At 45.6% G+C, this 13,559-nt stretch overlaps 1 protein-coding gene across 4 annotated transcripts in view; it reads right to left on the bottom strand.

Annotated features, from left to right (window-relative positions):
- The window catches only part of PRLR (prolactin receptor), a 189,839-nt gene that overhangs the window by 131,296 nt on the left and 44,984 nt on the right, over positions 1 to 13,559 (bottom strand). For 2 of the 4 annotated variants that reach the window (XM_069555934.1, XM_069555932.1), the window contains exon 1: positions 8,944 to 9,073. The exons of the other annotated variants lie outside the window; for them this stretch is intronic. The gene's annotated coding sequence lies outside the window, so the exon portion shown is untranslated. Of the gene's footprint in view, positions 1 to 8,943; positions 9,074 to 13,559 lie in introns of those variants that run through there. 4 annotated transcript variants of the gene reach the window in all.

Raw genomic sequence — 13,559 nt, 5'->3', positions numbered from 1 at the left:
GGAGAATTATCCAAAATCCTCACTTGGTGGGTTATAAGCCCTGACTGACAAAAAAGACACAAGCTGTGAATCACTGGTAAGGACATACTGGTGCAAACCTGCTGAATTTCAACCCTGCCATCCACTCACCTGGGAGTTTTTAGTTTATACCTGGCATAATTTAGCATTATTGAGAGCTTCTAGGTGCCAGGCACTGTTCTACAGGCACTAATTCATTTAATTTTCACTGAAGAATCTATTTACATGGGGTTATGGGTTAAATTTCTCCAAGCCAGGATTCAGCAATATGTGAACCGTGGACTTCCTGATGTTCAAGCTGGTTTTAGAAAAGGCAGAGGAACCAGAGATCAAATTGCCAACATCTGCTGGATCATTAAAAAAGCAAGAGAGTTCCAGAAAAACATCTATTTCTGCTTTATTGACTATGCCAAAGCCTTTGACTGTGTGATCACAATAAACTGGAAAATTCTGAAAGAGATGGGAATACCAGACCACCTGACCTGCCTCTTGAGAAACCTGTACGCAGCTTAGGAAGCAACAGTTAGAACTGGACATGGAACAACAGACTGGTTCCAAATAGGAAAAGGAGAACGTCAAGGCTGTATATTGTCACCCTGCTTAGTTAACTTATATGCAGAGTACATCATGAGAAACGCTGGACTGGAAGAAGTACAAGCTGGAATCACGATTGCCGGGAAAAATATCAATGACCTCAGATATGCAGATGATACCACCCTTATGGCAGAAAGTGAAGAGGAACTAAAAAGCTTCTTGATGAAAGTGAAAGAGGAGAGTGGAAAATTTGTCTTAAAGCTCAACATTCAGAAAACGAAGATCATGGCATCTGGTCCCATCACTTCATGGGAAATATATGGGGAAACAGTGGAAACAGTGTCAGACTTTATTTTGGGGGGCTCCAAAATCACTACAGATGGTGACTGAAGCCATGAAATTAAAAGACACTTGCTCCTTGGAAGGAAAGTTATGACCAACCTAGATAGCATATTGAAAAGCAGAGACATTATCTTGCCAACAAAGGTCCATCTAGTCAAGGCTATGGTTTTTCCAGTGGTCATGTATGGATGTGAAAGTTGGACTGTGAAGAAAGCTGAGCGCTGAAGAATTGATGCTTTTGAACTGTGGTGTTGGAAAAGACTCTTGAGAGTCCCTTGGGCTGCAAGGAGATCCAACCAGTCCATTCTAAAGGAGACCAGTCCTGGGTGTTCACTGGAAGGACTGATGCTGAGGCTGAAACTCCAATACTTTGGCCACTTCATGCGAAGAGTTGACTCACTGGCAAAGACCTGATGCTGGGAGGGACTGGAGGCAGGAGGAGAAGGGGACGACAGAGGATGAGATGGCTGGATGGCATCACAGACTCGATGGACGTGAGTCTGAGTGAACTCCGGGAGTTGGGGATGGACAGGGAGGCCTGGCGTGCTGCGATTCATGGCGTTGCAAAGTCAGACATGACTGAGTGACTGAACTGAACTGATGGGTTAAATTGTCTCCCTGTTAAATTCATATGTTAAACCCCCAGCACCTCAGAAAGTGACCATATTTAGAGACAGGTTCATTACAGAGCCAATGACATCAAAATGAGGTCGTTAGGCAGACTTTAATCCATTATGACACGTCCTTATGAAAAGGGGCAATTTGGATGTAGACAGTCATCTGGAGTGGACGCCACGTGAAAACGAAGGCAGAGATTGGAGTGACGCATCTGCAAGCTAAGGGCACACCAGAGACTGTCAGCAAATCACCAGAAACCAGGCGACAGTGAGCAAGCTGAATCGCTTGCATGGCTGCCTGAAGGAACCGACTCCGCTCTCGCATTACTAGGCTCCAGAACCTGTGAGCCAATACGGTTATGTCATTAAAGCCTCTCAGTTAGTGGTGCTTTGTTATGACAACCCTAGCAAACCAATACAGGTGAGAAACAGAATGATCTCATGTGACATGTGGACACTGAGGCACAGAGAGGTCAAATGCCTCCCTAGAGCCACCCAGCTCACAAGGGGCAGGCAGTTTATTCCGGAATTTGTCTTCTTACCTACATTAGAAGGGGGTGTTTGTCTGTTGCCAGGCTCAGAGACTCAGCTGCCTGGTATAGCTTCACAGCCTTTTGGGGGGTATGTTTTCTCTTGGATTCCACGCAGGGACACAACTGTCAAGACACTTGATCTACCACAGGATAGCAGACCTGTGTGGGCTGGACTATGGCTTCACTAGGGCGAGATCATGGACTGCCAAGGAGTTCATCTGCTTCTTTCTCTTTACAATAGGACTATGGCCACCTGATGCAAAGAACTGACTTATTGGAAAAGACCCTGAAGCAGGAAAGATTGAAGGGAGGAGGAGAAGGGGATGACAAGGATGAGATGGTTGGATGGCATCACTGACTTGATAGACGTGAGTTTGAGCAAGCTCCGGGAGTTGGTGATGGACAGGGAAGCCTGGCGTGCTGCAGTCCATGGGGTTGCAAAGAGTCAGACACTACTGAGCGACTGGACTGAACTGACGCCCAAATTAAGCTTCATTTCAAAGGATGAGTATTCAATAGTTTAAGACTAAGACACAATTATTTTTAAATGCTGCAGTTGAGAGGACAGATGCTGGAACAACCTGCTTGCCACTGCTTAGCCGTGTTGCTCTGGGGAAACACTGACTCTCTATGCCTCAGTTTCCACAGGTAACATAAGATCATTATAATATACTGCCCACCTGTCTAGGCTGCTAGGCTGCCACACCAAAGCCCCACACGCTGAGTGGCTTGTACAACAGAAATTTATTTATAATCTCATGGTTCTGGAGGCTAGCTTTTATCAGGGGGAAACACTTACATGATGTTGATTTTACATGACAAGAGACTGTGACAGAAAGCAACAGAGTCACTAACAGCACCAGAACAATTAACAAGCGAGCTATTTTTCTGAAAGCCTGCTGTGCCAGCTTGCCTTCCCCTGACAGGAAGCCCGAGGTGGACAGTGTGGAGAAGGACTTCTGAGGAACACCATTTCCAGGTGATTTTATTGCAATGGCTTCCTAAGTGTTCCCTGGGCCTCTGGGCTTGCTCCTTCCAAACTGATCACCACATTTTAGCCAGGACTGCCCTTCTGTAAGTGGGAATATGATCGCACATCTCTCCTGTGCACAGTCCTTCTGTGATCTTCCGTAGCCTCAGCCTTCTTGCCGGCCTCAAAGTCCATCCTGAGCTGCTCTGCCTTCTGGCCTCAGGTCTCCTCCAGTCTCCAGGCCACACACTGAGGGTTCTGACCACTTCACATCCTAGGTTCCTTGATACCACCCGCTCTCTTGGGGCCTCTGCTCCCACACAGGGATTCTCCAAGCCAGGAACATGCTATCTGGGGCCCTCCTCCTCCACACCTCACCCTCAAGACTCAGGTCAGGCATTAAGTCCTAACAAATTCTTCCCAGAGCAGCTCAGTTGGGTCCCAGGCCATCTCATGCATACCCACTGCCCTGGGGTCTTTCAGGACTACCAAGTTCTTCACACTTGTTATCCCCATTACTGGTACACGTGCCTGTGTCACCAACTAGCTTCTCAGGGACAAGGACTTTCATTTATCTCTATATCATTAAGACCTACCTTGTTATATAACTGGTGCTCAATAAACATTTATTGAGAGAATAAATAATTTGTTGCAAAATAAATAAATGAATGAGTCGTAGTTTAATATTATAGCCAGGGCAAGGATCTGGACTCTGTTGTGGGTATCTCTCCTGTCATGTGCCCAGATATTCGGGTCTCTTGTGAAGGAGCTAGTGCCACTCTCAGCTCTGTGTCTTGCTATTCCAGACTCTGTTTTCTGGGAAGCCCAGACCTCTTGCTGAAGTTTTACCTTTGTTGTGGGTGGATATTTAAATGTGCTCCAATGCTAGTGGCTCAGAAATACAAGGTAAATGGGAAAAAAGGGCCCAGACTAAGATAGAAGGAAGTTAAGTCTAAAGAGTGTTCTGGAAAGCTGGGGAGAAAAAGTATGAGTGGGAGGAGGAGAGCAGGGAGTCCCAGTTCCAGGACAGAGCAACCAGCCTCTTAACATTTCCATGCATAGTCCCTCTGATGAAGGCAAACATATAGAAACAAGAAAATGAAATGAAGATGTCATGCTGGTGAGCACCCAAATGGTAGATGCCGTCAAAGAAGAGGGCACTGTGGTGAGACGCAGGCACTATCTTTCTCGTAGAGATATTTGGAATCAGAGAACTAACTTGGTGGTAGTTCTCTGGGAGCCTGTGTGTGTGTGTGTGTGTGTGTGTGTGTGTGCACGTGTGTGTGTTAGTCGCTCAGTTGTGTCTGACTCTTTGTGACCCCATGGGCTGTATCTCCTCTATCATGGAATTTTCCAGGCAAGAATACTGGAGTGGGTAGCCATTCCCTTCTCCAGGGGATCTTCCTGACCCAGGGATTGAACCCAGGTCTCCTGCACTGCAGGCAGATTCTTTACTGTCTGAGTCACCAAGGAAGCCCCTTTGTGCAAGAAAGGCCCTGGCGACCAGCCAGGCTCAGCAGAAGGGGCCAGCTGTCCCAGCACTGACAGATGCCTGGCTCTTCCCTGCCTGCTGTGTTTCTGGCTACATGGAGGTGCTGGGGCCACTTCTGCTGCCCCATGGTCGAAGGAGCTTCAAGGCTGGCACCTTGAAAACACACAGAAGCAACACTGGGCCACCCTCTCCATGGGTATGTCCCCTTTCTTCAGGGGCTGTCATTTAGGGTGCCTCAAGGTGGGAAGGCACTTACTCCTCACCCCACTCACTGCCCCTGCCTCAACCCTCTGCACCTAATTAACTGTCCACCCTCACCCTCAGCTTCCCAAGAGACAGGGAGCAAAAGGCATGTCTCTGGATGAGCCCCCACTGTTCAAAACAGGCTTCGGGCCAAGCAGCCCACATTCCTTCCCCCAGATAAATTCTCTGGATTTCCAGTGGTTTTGACTCCATGCTTCCACTGCAGGGGCATGGCTTTGGTCTCTGGTTGGGGAACTAAGAGCCCACATGCCGCACAGAGCAGCATAAATAAATAAATAAAACAACTAGTTCACAAACATTAAAAAAGAAAGAATGAAGCAAGGAAGACGAGAATTTCTCAAGCATTCTCTACCCTGGTCCTGACTCTCTGAGTCAGGTGAGTATGAACGGGGTATGGGCAAATCCCAAGCAAAATACCCTCATTGTCTTACCGGATTCATTCACCTCTTTCATCACAAGGAGAGAAAGTGATACGGATATCAAGGAATGCAAGTATCACACTCTGTAGAGGATCTTATTTTAAGCAGTGAACTTGCCCAAGACAAAGTTCTGCTTGATGGACTCTTTTTGCACTACCCATGTGATGAATTTTGATTGGTGAATAGCTATTGACCCTGCAGTTTCTGAACTGACTTTTCAGCTCACCTGGAGGACCATCCCTTCCACCCAGACTCTACGGTGCACTCCAACAGCTCCCACATGGGCTGCTACTGTGTGGCAAGGACCTTCTCTCCCCTCAAATATGAACATCTGGAGGCTTTGCCTCATCTCCTCTCACAGCTGTTTCCTAGCACCTGAATCCCCTGCTTGCTCTTCCTGTTTCCATAGCGATTATTTGGGCTAATTCTGCTGCATTGTGATTGGGCTGAAAAATGAACGCTTGGAAAGTTGGATTCTGATCCCTTGGTGAGAGTGCCTTTTTTTAACCTGGGATGTGAGGTTAGCTTGAAGCTCCCTTGGTTTTCCTGGGTCCCTACAGCTTGCCTCTGGTTCTGTCCATGGAACATCTCACAAGAGAGATGGATTCTTGGTTGAGGAGGGGAACATCCCAGGCAAGTTTTGCCCCACTGCAATTAAAAAAAAAAAAAAGAGCAAGCAGTGAAGACCTGCCTGACATGACCTCAGGAGCTTCAGATCTCCTGGTGTCTGGGCAAATTTGCTCTTTAGGAAAGATCTTGGAAGGTTGAAAGGGTTCAACAAATATTTATTGGATGTCTGCATTGTACTGGGCTGATGGATGATGTGGTCATTGTTCCTGCCCTCATGAAGTTTCTGTCTATAAGAACAGGAAAGGCCTAGTGGGAGTCAGTGGGGAGCTGGCTTCTCCTACCGAGCATTGGTCTCAAGAACCTACCTTAGGTTGATTCAGGCCTCTGCACTAATATTTATTTTTCCACTTCAAACCTTCCTCCTTCTTCCTTCTATGACATCCCTTGGACATCTCTGCTTTCTTGCCATCCACCCTTTCCATGGTTTCTGCCTTTTATCTCCCCAAATGGATAAAAGTCCTGTGATACATCCATACAATGTGAGATCACTCAGCACTAAATAAAAATGCTCCCAGTGATTCAGCAGTAAAGAATCTGCCTGCCAATGGAGGAAACGTGGGTTCAGTCCTTATGTTGGGAAGATCTCCTGGAGAAGGAAATGGCAACCCACTCCAGGACTCTTGCCTGGAGAATTCCATGGACAGAGGAGCCTGGCGGACTATAGTCCATGGGGTCGCAAAGAGTCAGAAACAATTTAGCAATTAAATAACAACAACAACAACAAGAAATGAGCTATTGAGCTATGAAAAGACATGCAGGAAATAAAAGACATGCGGCATATAACTAGGTGAAAGAAGCCAGTCTGAAAACACTACAGCCTGTAGGGTTCCAACTATATGAGGAAATTCTATGTGGAAAGGCAAAACTACAGAGAGAGTAAAAAGGGCCACTGGTTGCCAGGGGCTTGGGGGAAAGGAGGCGGGATGATGTGGTAAAGCCCAGGGGACTATTAGGGCAGTGAAACTATTCTCTGTGACATTGTACCGGGGGATACATGACATTAGGCATTTGTCAAAACCAGGGACCTTCACAACACAAAGAGTGAACCCAATGTAAACTATGGACCTTAGTTAATACTCATGTATCCTTACTGGTTCATCACTGTAATAATTGTACCATACTAATGCAGTTCAGTTCAGTTCAGTCGCTCAGTTGTGTCTGACTCTTTGCGACCCCATGAAAGAGTTGCAGTGCCAGGCCTCCCTGTCCATCACCAACTCCCGGAGTTTACGCAAACTCATGTCCATCGAGTCGGTGATGCCATCCAGCCATCTCATCCTCTGTCATCCCCTTCTCCTCCTGCCCACAATCCCTCTCAGCATCGGGGTCTTTTCCAATGAGTCAACTCTTCGCATGAGGTGGCCAAAGTATTGGGGTTTCAGTTTTAGCATCAGTCCTTCCAATCAACACCCAGGACTGATCTCCTTTGGAAGGGACTGGTTGGATCTCCTTGCAGGGAGATTCAAGGGATTCTCAAGAGTTTTCTCCAGCACCACAGTTCAAAAGCATCAATTCTTTGGTGCTCAGCTTTCTTCACAGTCCAACTCTCACATCCATACCTGACCACTGGAAAAACCATAGCCTTGACTAGATGGACCTTTGTTGGGAAAGTAATGTCTCTGCTTTTTAATATGCCGTCTAGGTTGGTCATAACTTTCCTTCCAAGGAGTAAGCATCTTTTAATTTCATGGCTGCAATTTCAGAACTAATACCCAAAAAAGATGTCCTTTTCATTATAGGGGACTGGAATGCAAAAGTAGGAAATCAAGAAACATCTGGGGTAACAGGCAAATTTGGCCTTACAGTACGGAATTAAGCAGGACAAAGGATAATAGAGTTTTGCCAAGAGAACACACTGGTCATAGTAAATACCCTCTTCCAACAACACAAGAGAAGACTCTACACATGGACATCACCAGATGGTCAACACCAAAATCAGACTGATTCTATTCTTTGCAGTCAAAGATGGAGAAGCTCTATACAGTCAACAAAATCAAGACCGGGAGCTGAATGTGGCTCAGATCATGAACTCCTTATTGCTAAACTCAGACTTAAATTGAAGAAAGTAGGGAAAACCACTAGACCATTCAGGTATGACCTAAATCAAATCCCTTATGATTATACAGTGGAAGTGAGAAATAGATTTAAGGGACTAGATCTGATAGATAGAGTGCCTGATGAACTATGGACAGAGGTTCATGACATTGTACAGGAGACAGGGATCAAGACCATCCCAAGAAAAAGAAATGCAAAAAAAAAACCCAAAATGGCTGCCTGGGGAGACCTTACAAATAGCTGTGAAAAGAAGAGATGTGAAAAGCAAAGGAGAAAAGGAAAGATATAAGCCTCTGAATGCAGAGTTCCAAAGAATAGCAAGGAGAATAAGAAAGCCTTCCTCAGCGATCAATGCAAAGAAATAGAGGAAAACAACAGAATGGGAAAGACTAGAGATCTCTTCAAGAAAATTAGAGATATCAAGGGAACATTTCATACTAATGCAAGATGTTAATAATAGAGGAATCCATGTGTCAGGGGAGAAGGGATGTGAGAATTCATTGTATTTTCTGTGCAAATTTTTTTTTTTTGTAAACCTAAGATTGCTCTAAAAATGAAGTCTGTTATAAACAAGTAAAATCCAAAAACTTCAGCCCAAATCACCCATATTTGTCTTGATTCACGTGTATGGGCTCCACTGGATCTTTACAGTTCACTGCCTGGCTGGCCTCCCTCTGCCTCCAGCAGTCTGGAGATGTTTCCAACTTGTCATCAATGCAATGCATCCTGACTTCATCATCTTTTGCTCCCCCTTCCCACGTCCCCAGGCCTGATCTGTCAAGTGACCAAGCAGCTGTGTCCCCATGCTGTCCTTTTGATCTTTGCCCCCATGCCAGCGCACACTCTCTCCCTGGAACAGCCAAGGTCTAGAGGGGGCCTTCATGTTGGTCTTTATATTCACTTGCCACTTTCTTGCTCATCTCTCCTCAAAACAAGGACTTTTCCCTAAGAACTTTGTGCAGTCATTGACACCCTAATCCTACTGCACGCCTCCCGCCCATTCCCAAACGCAGAAGACAAAAATAAAAGAGAAGACTCAAAACTGGCAAAGAGAGCTGAAATCTCTCACCTGGGGCCTTCCTGTTGTCTGTCCCCTGGCTGGAGCCTGCTGCATCTTTGTTTTGTATCTCAGAGGCCAGTGGCCTCAGATGACATTCCCTCTACATTTCCTCCCCCAACAAAGAGAACGCTGGGACTCTAACCAGTCATCTTTTTACAACCTGGGAAAAGGCACTGCCCACTGTTAATAATTTATCTGTGTATTAAAGTACGCAGGGTTGTTAATCATTGTTCAATTATGGGGACAGGGCAGGCAAGACAATCTCTTATTGAAAAACACGAAGGCACACTTGGTCTCTGCAGGTTCCAAGGGTCAAGAGCATGGGTCAGGGGAAGGCTTGCTTATGTGTGTCTATTGAGTTTAGATGGAGGTGGGGAGTAGGAAAGAGGACCTCAGTCTTTAACAGGTTCTAAGCAAAAAGACAAAGATTTTGAAGGAAAATACTCATCCTCAAGTTTCCAGAAAAAGCAGTTCATCAATTCCTGTGAAACAAAAGCAAAAGAATGGCTCATTCTCATATCACATTCAGTGGTCTCATACTGAGCCTACATCCCACAGAAGGCCACATTGAGGAGTTTTGGCTCAATCCTACAGGCAGCAAAAAGCCTATATGTATCCTGGGAGGTGACAAGAGTGTGGCAGGATGATGAAAGGGTGGGAAGTGAAGAGAGGAAACTCAATGGAGAAAAAACAAAGGGAATGAGAGAATAGTTTTACTTTCTTAAAGGTTCTCTTTCACATACTGTCTGCCTGCCCAGAAACTTAACACGCATAGACAAAGAAGACAAACACATTTGGGGATGGCTAAGGCCAACTGAGATCCTTGAAGGAATTCTCCAAAGACTGCTCCCCACCACCACTGCTGCCCTGGACAGGAATATCTCCTCATACCCTCATTCCTAATACCCTCTCTCTTCCTCCCACCAGGGGAAGCCAGCAAAGGGAGACGTCCCCCAATACTGGGGCGGGGGTTGGAGCTAGCTAAGGCTAGGGGCCACCTACCCTGAGCATGCTTGCAAGAAGACTAACTGACCACTTGTCAAGAATAGGTCATGGGGTCCAAGGGTTGGGTGTTTAAGACCTTGGGAACCACCTCCCTCTGACCTCAATGTTTTTTTTTTTTTTTGTCCAAGATGGATGCATTTGAAGAACTTCAGCCATGATGAGACAGAAAATGTCACAAGAGGGAAAGGAAGAGGGTGAGGCTGGTTCTACTCGTGAGCTTTGCTATAGGACCTGGTGGGATTCACAGGGTCAATGGGAGTGTTTGAAGCTACAGTCATTTTTAGTTTTCTTTTTTCTTGCTTTGAACTCAATCAGCCACAGGGCCAACTCCTCCCCTTCTGCCTATGTCCCCAGGTCAATCAACTGCTGGGCTTCCCCTTGGGAGGGTTCCCTCATGGCTCCGAACTGGAAGCAGCCAATTCAGGTGAATGACTAGGGCCCCAGTGAATGATTATGACTCTGACCAATTCTGCCCTTGCTGAGTCTGCACAGGTGTCATGGCTCAGCAGCTTGGCTTCTTCTGTCACTCACGACCACAAGCGCTCGTCCCCTCATCATGCCCTTCAGTCTCTGAGGCTGGAGAAATGGACTTATGGAGTCCAAGTGTGGGTGGAGGCAGATGGTAAGCCAGTCAACTAACCTGGCACCATCTCTGAGTGCTCCTGGGCCAGTGGCAGAGATCCACCTGCTTCGGAAAGCCTCTGTCATCAGCAAGCGCTGATCAGAACACGTGGCCTCAGCCCATTTGTGAACTGGAGCAAAGCTCCCTGAAGGGAAGATTCAGGGTTCCCGTCCCACTCAGGTTGGCTGACTGACATCTGCGTCTGGCCCTGCGGATGCTTCTTGGGCAGGCCAGAGCATGAGAACAGAGGCTGGCGAGTCAAAGGAGTGCTGCCTGCCTTGGTGAGAGGGAAAACCATCTGCAGAGACCTGCCTTGATGATAGTGGAGCAGAGTCCAGGGTGCCGCACTGTAGATGACGTTGGGACCACTTCTCTAGCCAGCCCTTCAATCCTTCTTTCAACAATCTTCACTCTCCCCTCGGGTCCCCCAGTGACAGAGCAGGGTTTTAGGTAGCTCAGCTCTACTTCAGGAATTGACCAAGGATGCTGATAAATTTTACATTCCTGCTGTGGACATTTCAAGGCCCCTCTGAGAGCGAGAAGGTTGAGAAAACATTGAGAGAAAGACTACATTTTCCTGCTCAAAGGGTGTTGGCTCCAGGCCCTAACAGGGTATGACTTAGTCAAGTTGTCTTACACCTGCCACAGTAAGCAAACAGAACACTATTATACTATGCCCTGGACTTTATGGAGTGTTCCTCCAGGCTGTAGGGAGTTGCAAAGCTGATAACCTTCAAAAAGTTTCTGGCATCAGACAAAAGGCATGTTTCTGAGGGATGCTTACAGAAGTCTGTTTTTATTTCATTAAATGAACACTGATATTTTCACTTCTCTTTGCCTCTTTCCTTTCTCAAGAGCCTGAATTCCTGACTTTGATTCCCTTGCCCCTGTTAGCCTTTTAATCATATTTAATTTTATTTCTTGTTATTTGTGGTTAAGTAGGAGACACTCATTCTCTAAACAGGGAAATATTTTGACTGCTGAAAAAAAAATCCTTTGGGTTTCCTGCTTTGTTTTTATTCCTAAATTCTACCACGTGACCCCTTTTCTCTCTTTCCTCCCTGTTCCTTCTTTGCCACTGAATAGTATGTAATGCATACCTGGTTTAGATTATAAGATAGGTCAACGGATTCCCAGGTAGCTCAGTGGTAAAGAATCTGCCTGTCAATTCAGGAGATGCAGGAGACATGGGTTCGATCCCTGGGTTGGGAAGATCCCCTGGAGGAGGAAAAGGCAATCGATTCCAGTATTCTTGCCTGGAAAATCCCATGGACAGAGAAACCTGGCAGGATACAGTCTAGAGGGTCACAAAGAATTGGACACGATTTCGCAACTAAACAACAAATGAACCCTGACTGTGGTGTCCTCAGTGAACTGCAGACACTCTATAGGTGACCTGTTGGCGAGGTGATTAGCTTATGCCAAGGAGCCTGAAACCATCCCTGCAGCCAGATGATCTGTCCCCCCTGAAGTCTTTGCTCCTAAATCACAATCACCATCACATTAACAGCAGCAAAGTTCAAATGAGCTGAGTATGTGTTGTCCGCCCATTCCTTGGGTTGTTTCCTCCAGGCTGGGTTTCCGGTCCTCCCCAGAGCTGGCTGCAGAGAAACTGGGGTCCATTAGCAGAAAGCTCCAGCATAGGAACAGAGCTTCAGAAGCAGGAAGAGTAAGAGAAAATGCACAGAAATGTGACCCTAAGCCTCCCAACTTCACTAAAAAGTTCAGAAGGTTAATACAATTCACAGGTCAATGAGCTTTTTCTTCAGTGTAAAGAAATTCTACAGGAGAAACATACAATCAGCCAAAGGTCAGAATTTGATGCAGACCCTCTTTCTTTCCTGCCCCTAAGCCAGGCTGTGTCATTTGTGGACTTTTTCAATTTAAGATATGCCGGATATGAAAGTGATTATGATGGTGAGACAGACAACAGCAGCTGGTTGAAAAATGTCACTTTCTGAAAGGAAGAGCTGTGATCTATTTTGTAGTACCAAATGGTTAGGAAAAATAATAATCCCCAATAATCTCCTGTGATTAGGATTATGATAGAAAAGTTTTCATGGTGTCATTTTTTATAGCTATAAATCTACCCTTAAAGGAGATGAAATTTCAGGAAATAATAAAAAAGTTTTCTAAAATCTTTTTTTTTTTCCAAAATTGAAAAAAAAAACATTTAAAATATGTTCGCCCTCTTTACATTTTACCTTTATCATTCTCTTATTTACATGAGCAATGCATGTAACCTATCTTGATGGTCTAAAATCAGGTGACTATAAACCTGTAAATGAGACTGAAAATTAAGATTTTGTGCGTTTTCAATTCCCACTATATTTTGCAGCTGCTGTATCCTCCATAAATTCCAAATTTGTACTCTAAGGCAGCAAAATTTCCAAAAAATCTATCATAACTAAACATGAGAAATCCAAGACTAATGCACATAAGTAAAGCAAAGACTCTGATAAACTGTCAACAACAATGACAAAGCAGGGGTAGGAGCTGGTCACAGTCCAGACCCCGCTCAAATCGTGAGTGTGAAGTTTAGAAAATGCATTTAGAAAATGCAGCCAGAAAATTCCTGCCAGCATGGTCCTCCAAGCCCTGAGTAGATCAGCAAGAAAGGAATGATAGCATTGGATGAGGGAACTTTGAGGATGGCTGGTTGTTTAGGTGATACGGAACGGAAGACACAGGAGGAAGACTGGTGGGGAACTGACAGACTCTGAGGTTCTGGGTAGTTTCCAAAGAGTCTTCTCCTCTATAAAATGGGAATAAGAGAACTTCATGTGGCTATGGTGAGGTTCAGAAATAATATGTTTAGGGCACGTGTCCAACTGGAAGCACTTGGTAAGTGGTAGCTCTCATGAGAGTCAATGACCCTAAACACAAGAACAAATCAATTCTGTCTTAGCCACAAGTTGCCCCAGAACCTTCCCTCTGAAAGTCCTGTTTACTCTAGGGCAGAGCAGATTGCAGGTCATTCTCAGAAAATAAAATCTCT

This window comes from Ovis canadensis, chromosome 16 (genome assembly GCF_042477335.2).
Source record: "Ovis canadensis isolate MfBH-ARS-UI-01 breed Bighorn chromosome 16, ARS-UI_OviCan_v2, whole genome shotgun sequence".
NCBI lineage: Eukaryota > Metazoa > Chordata > Mammalia > Artiodactyla > Bovidae > Ovis > Ovis canadensis.
The sequence above is the reverse complement of the archived record's forward strand: the minus strand, read 5'-3'. Positions and strand labels throughout refer to the sequence as shown.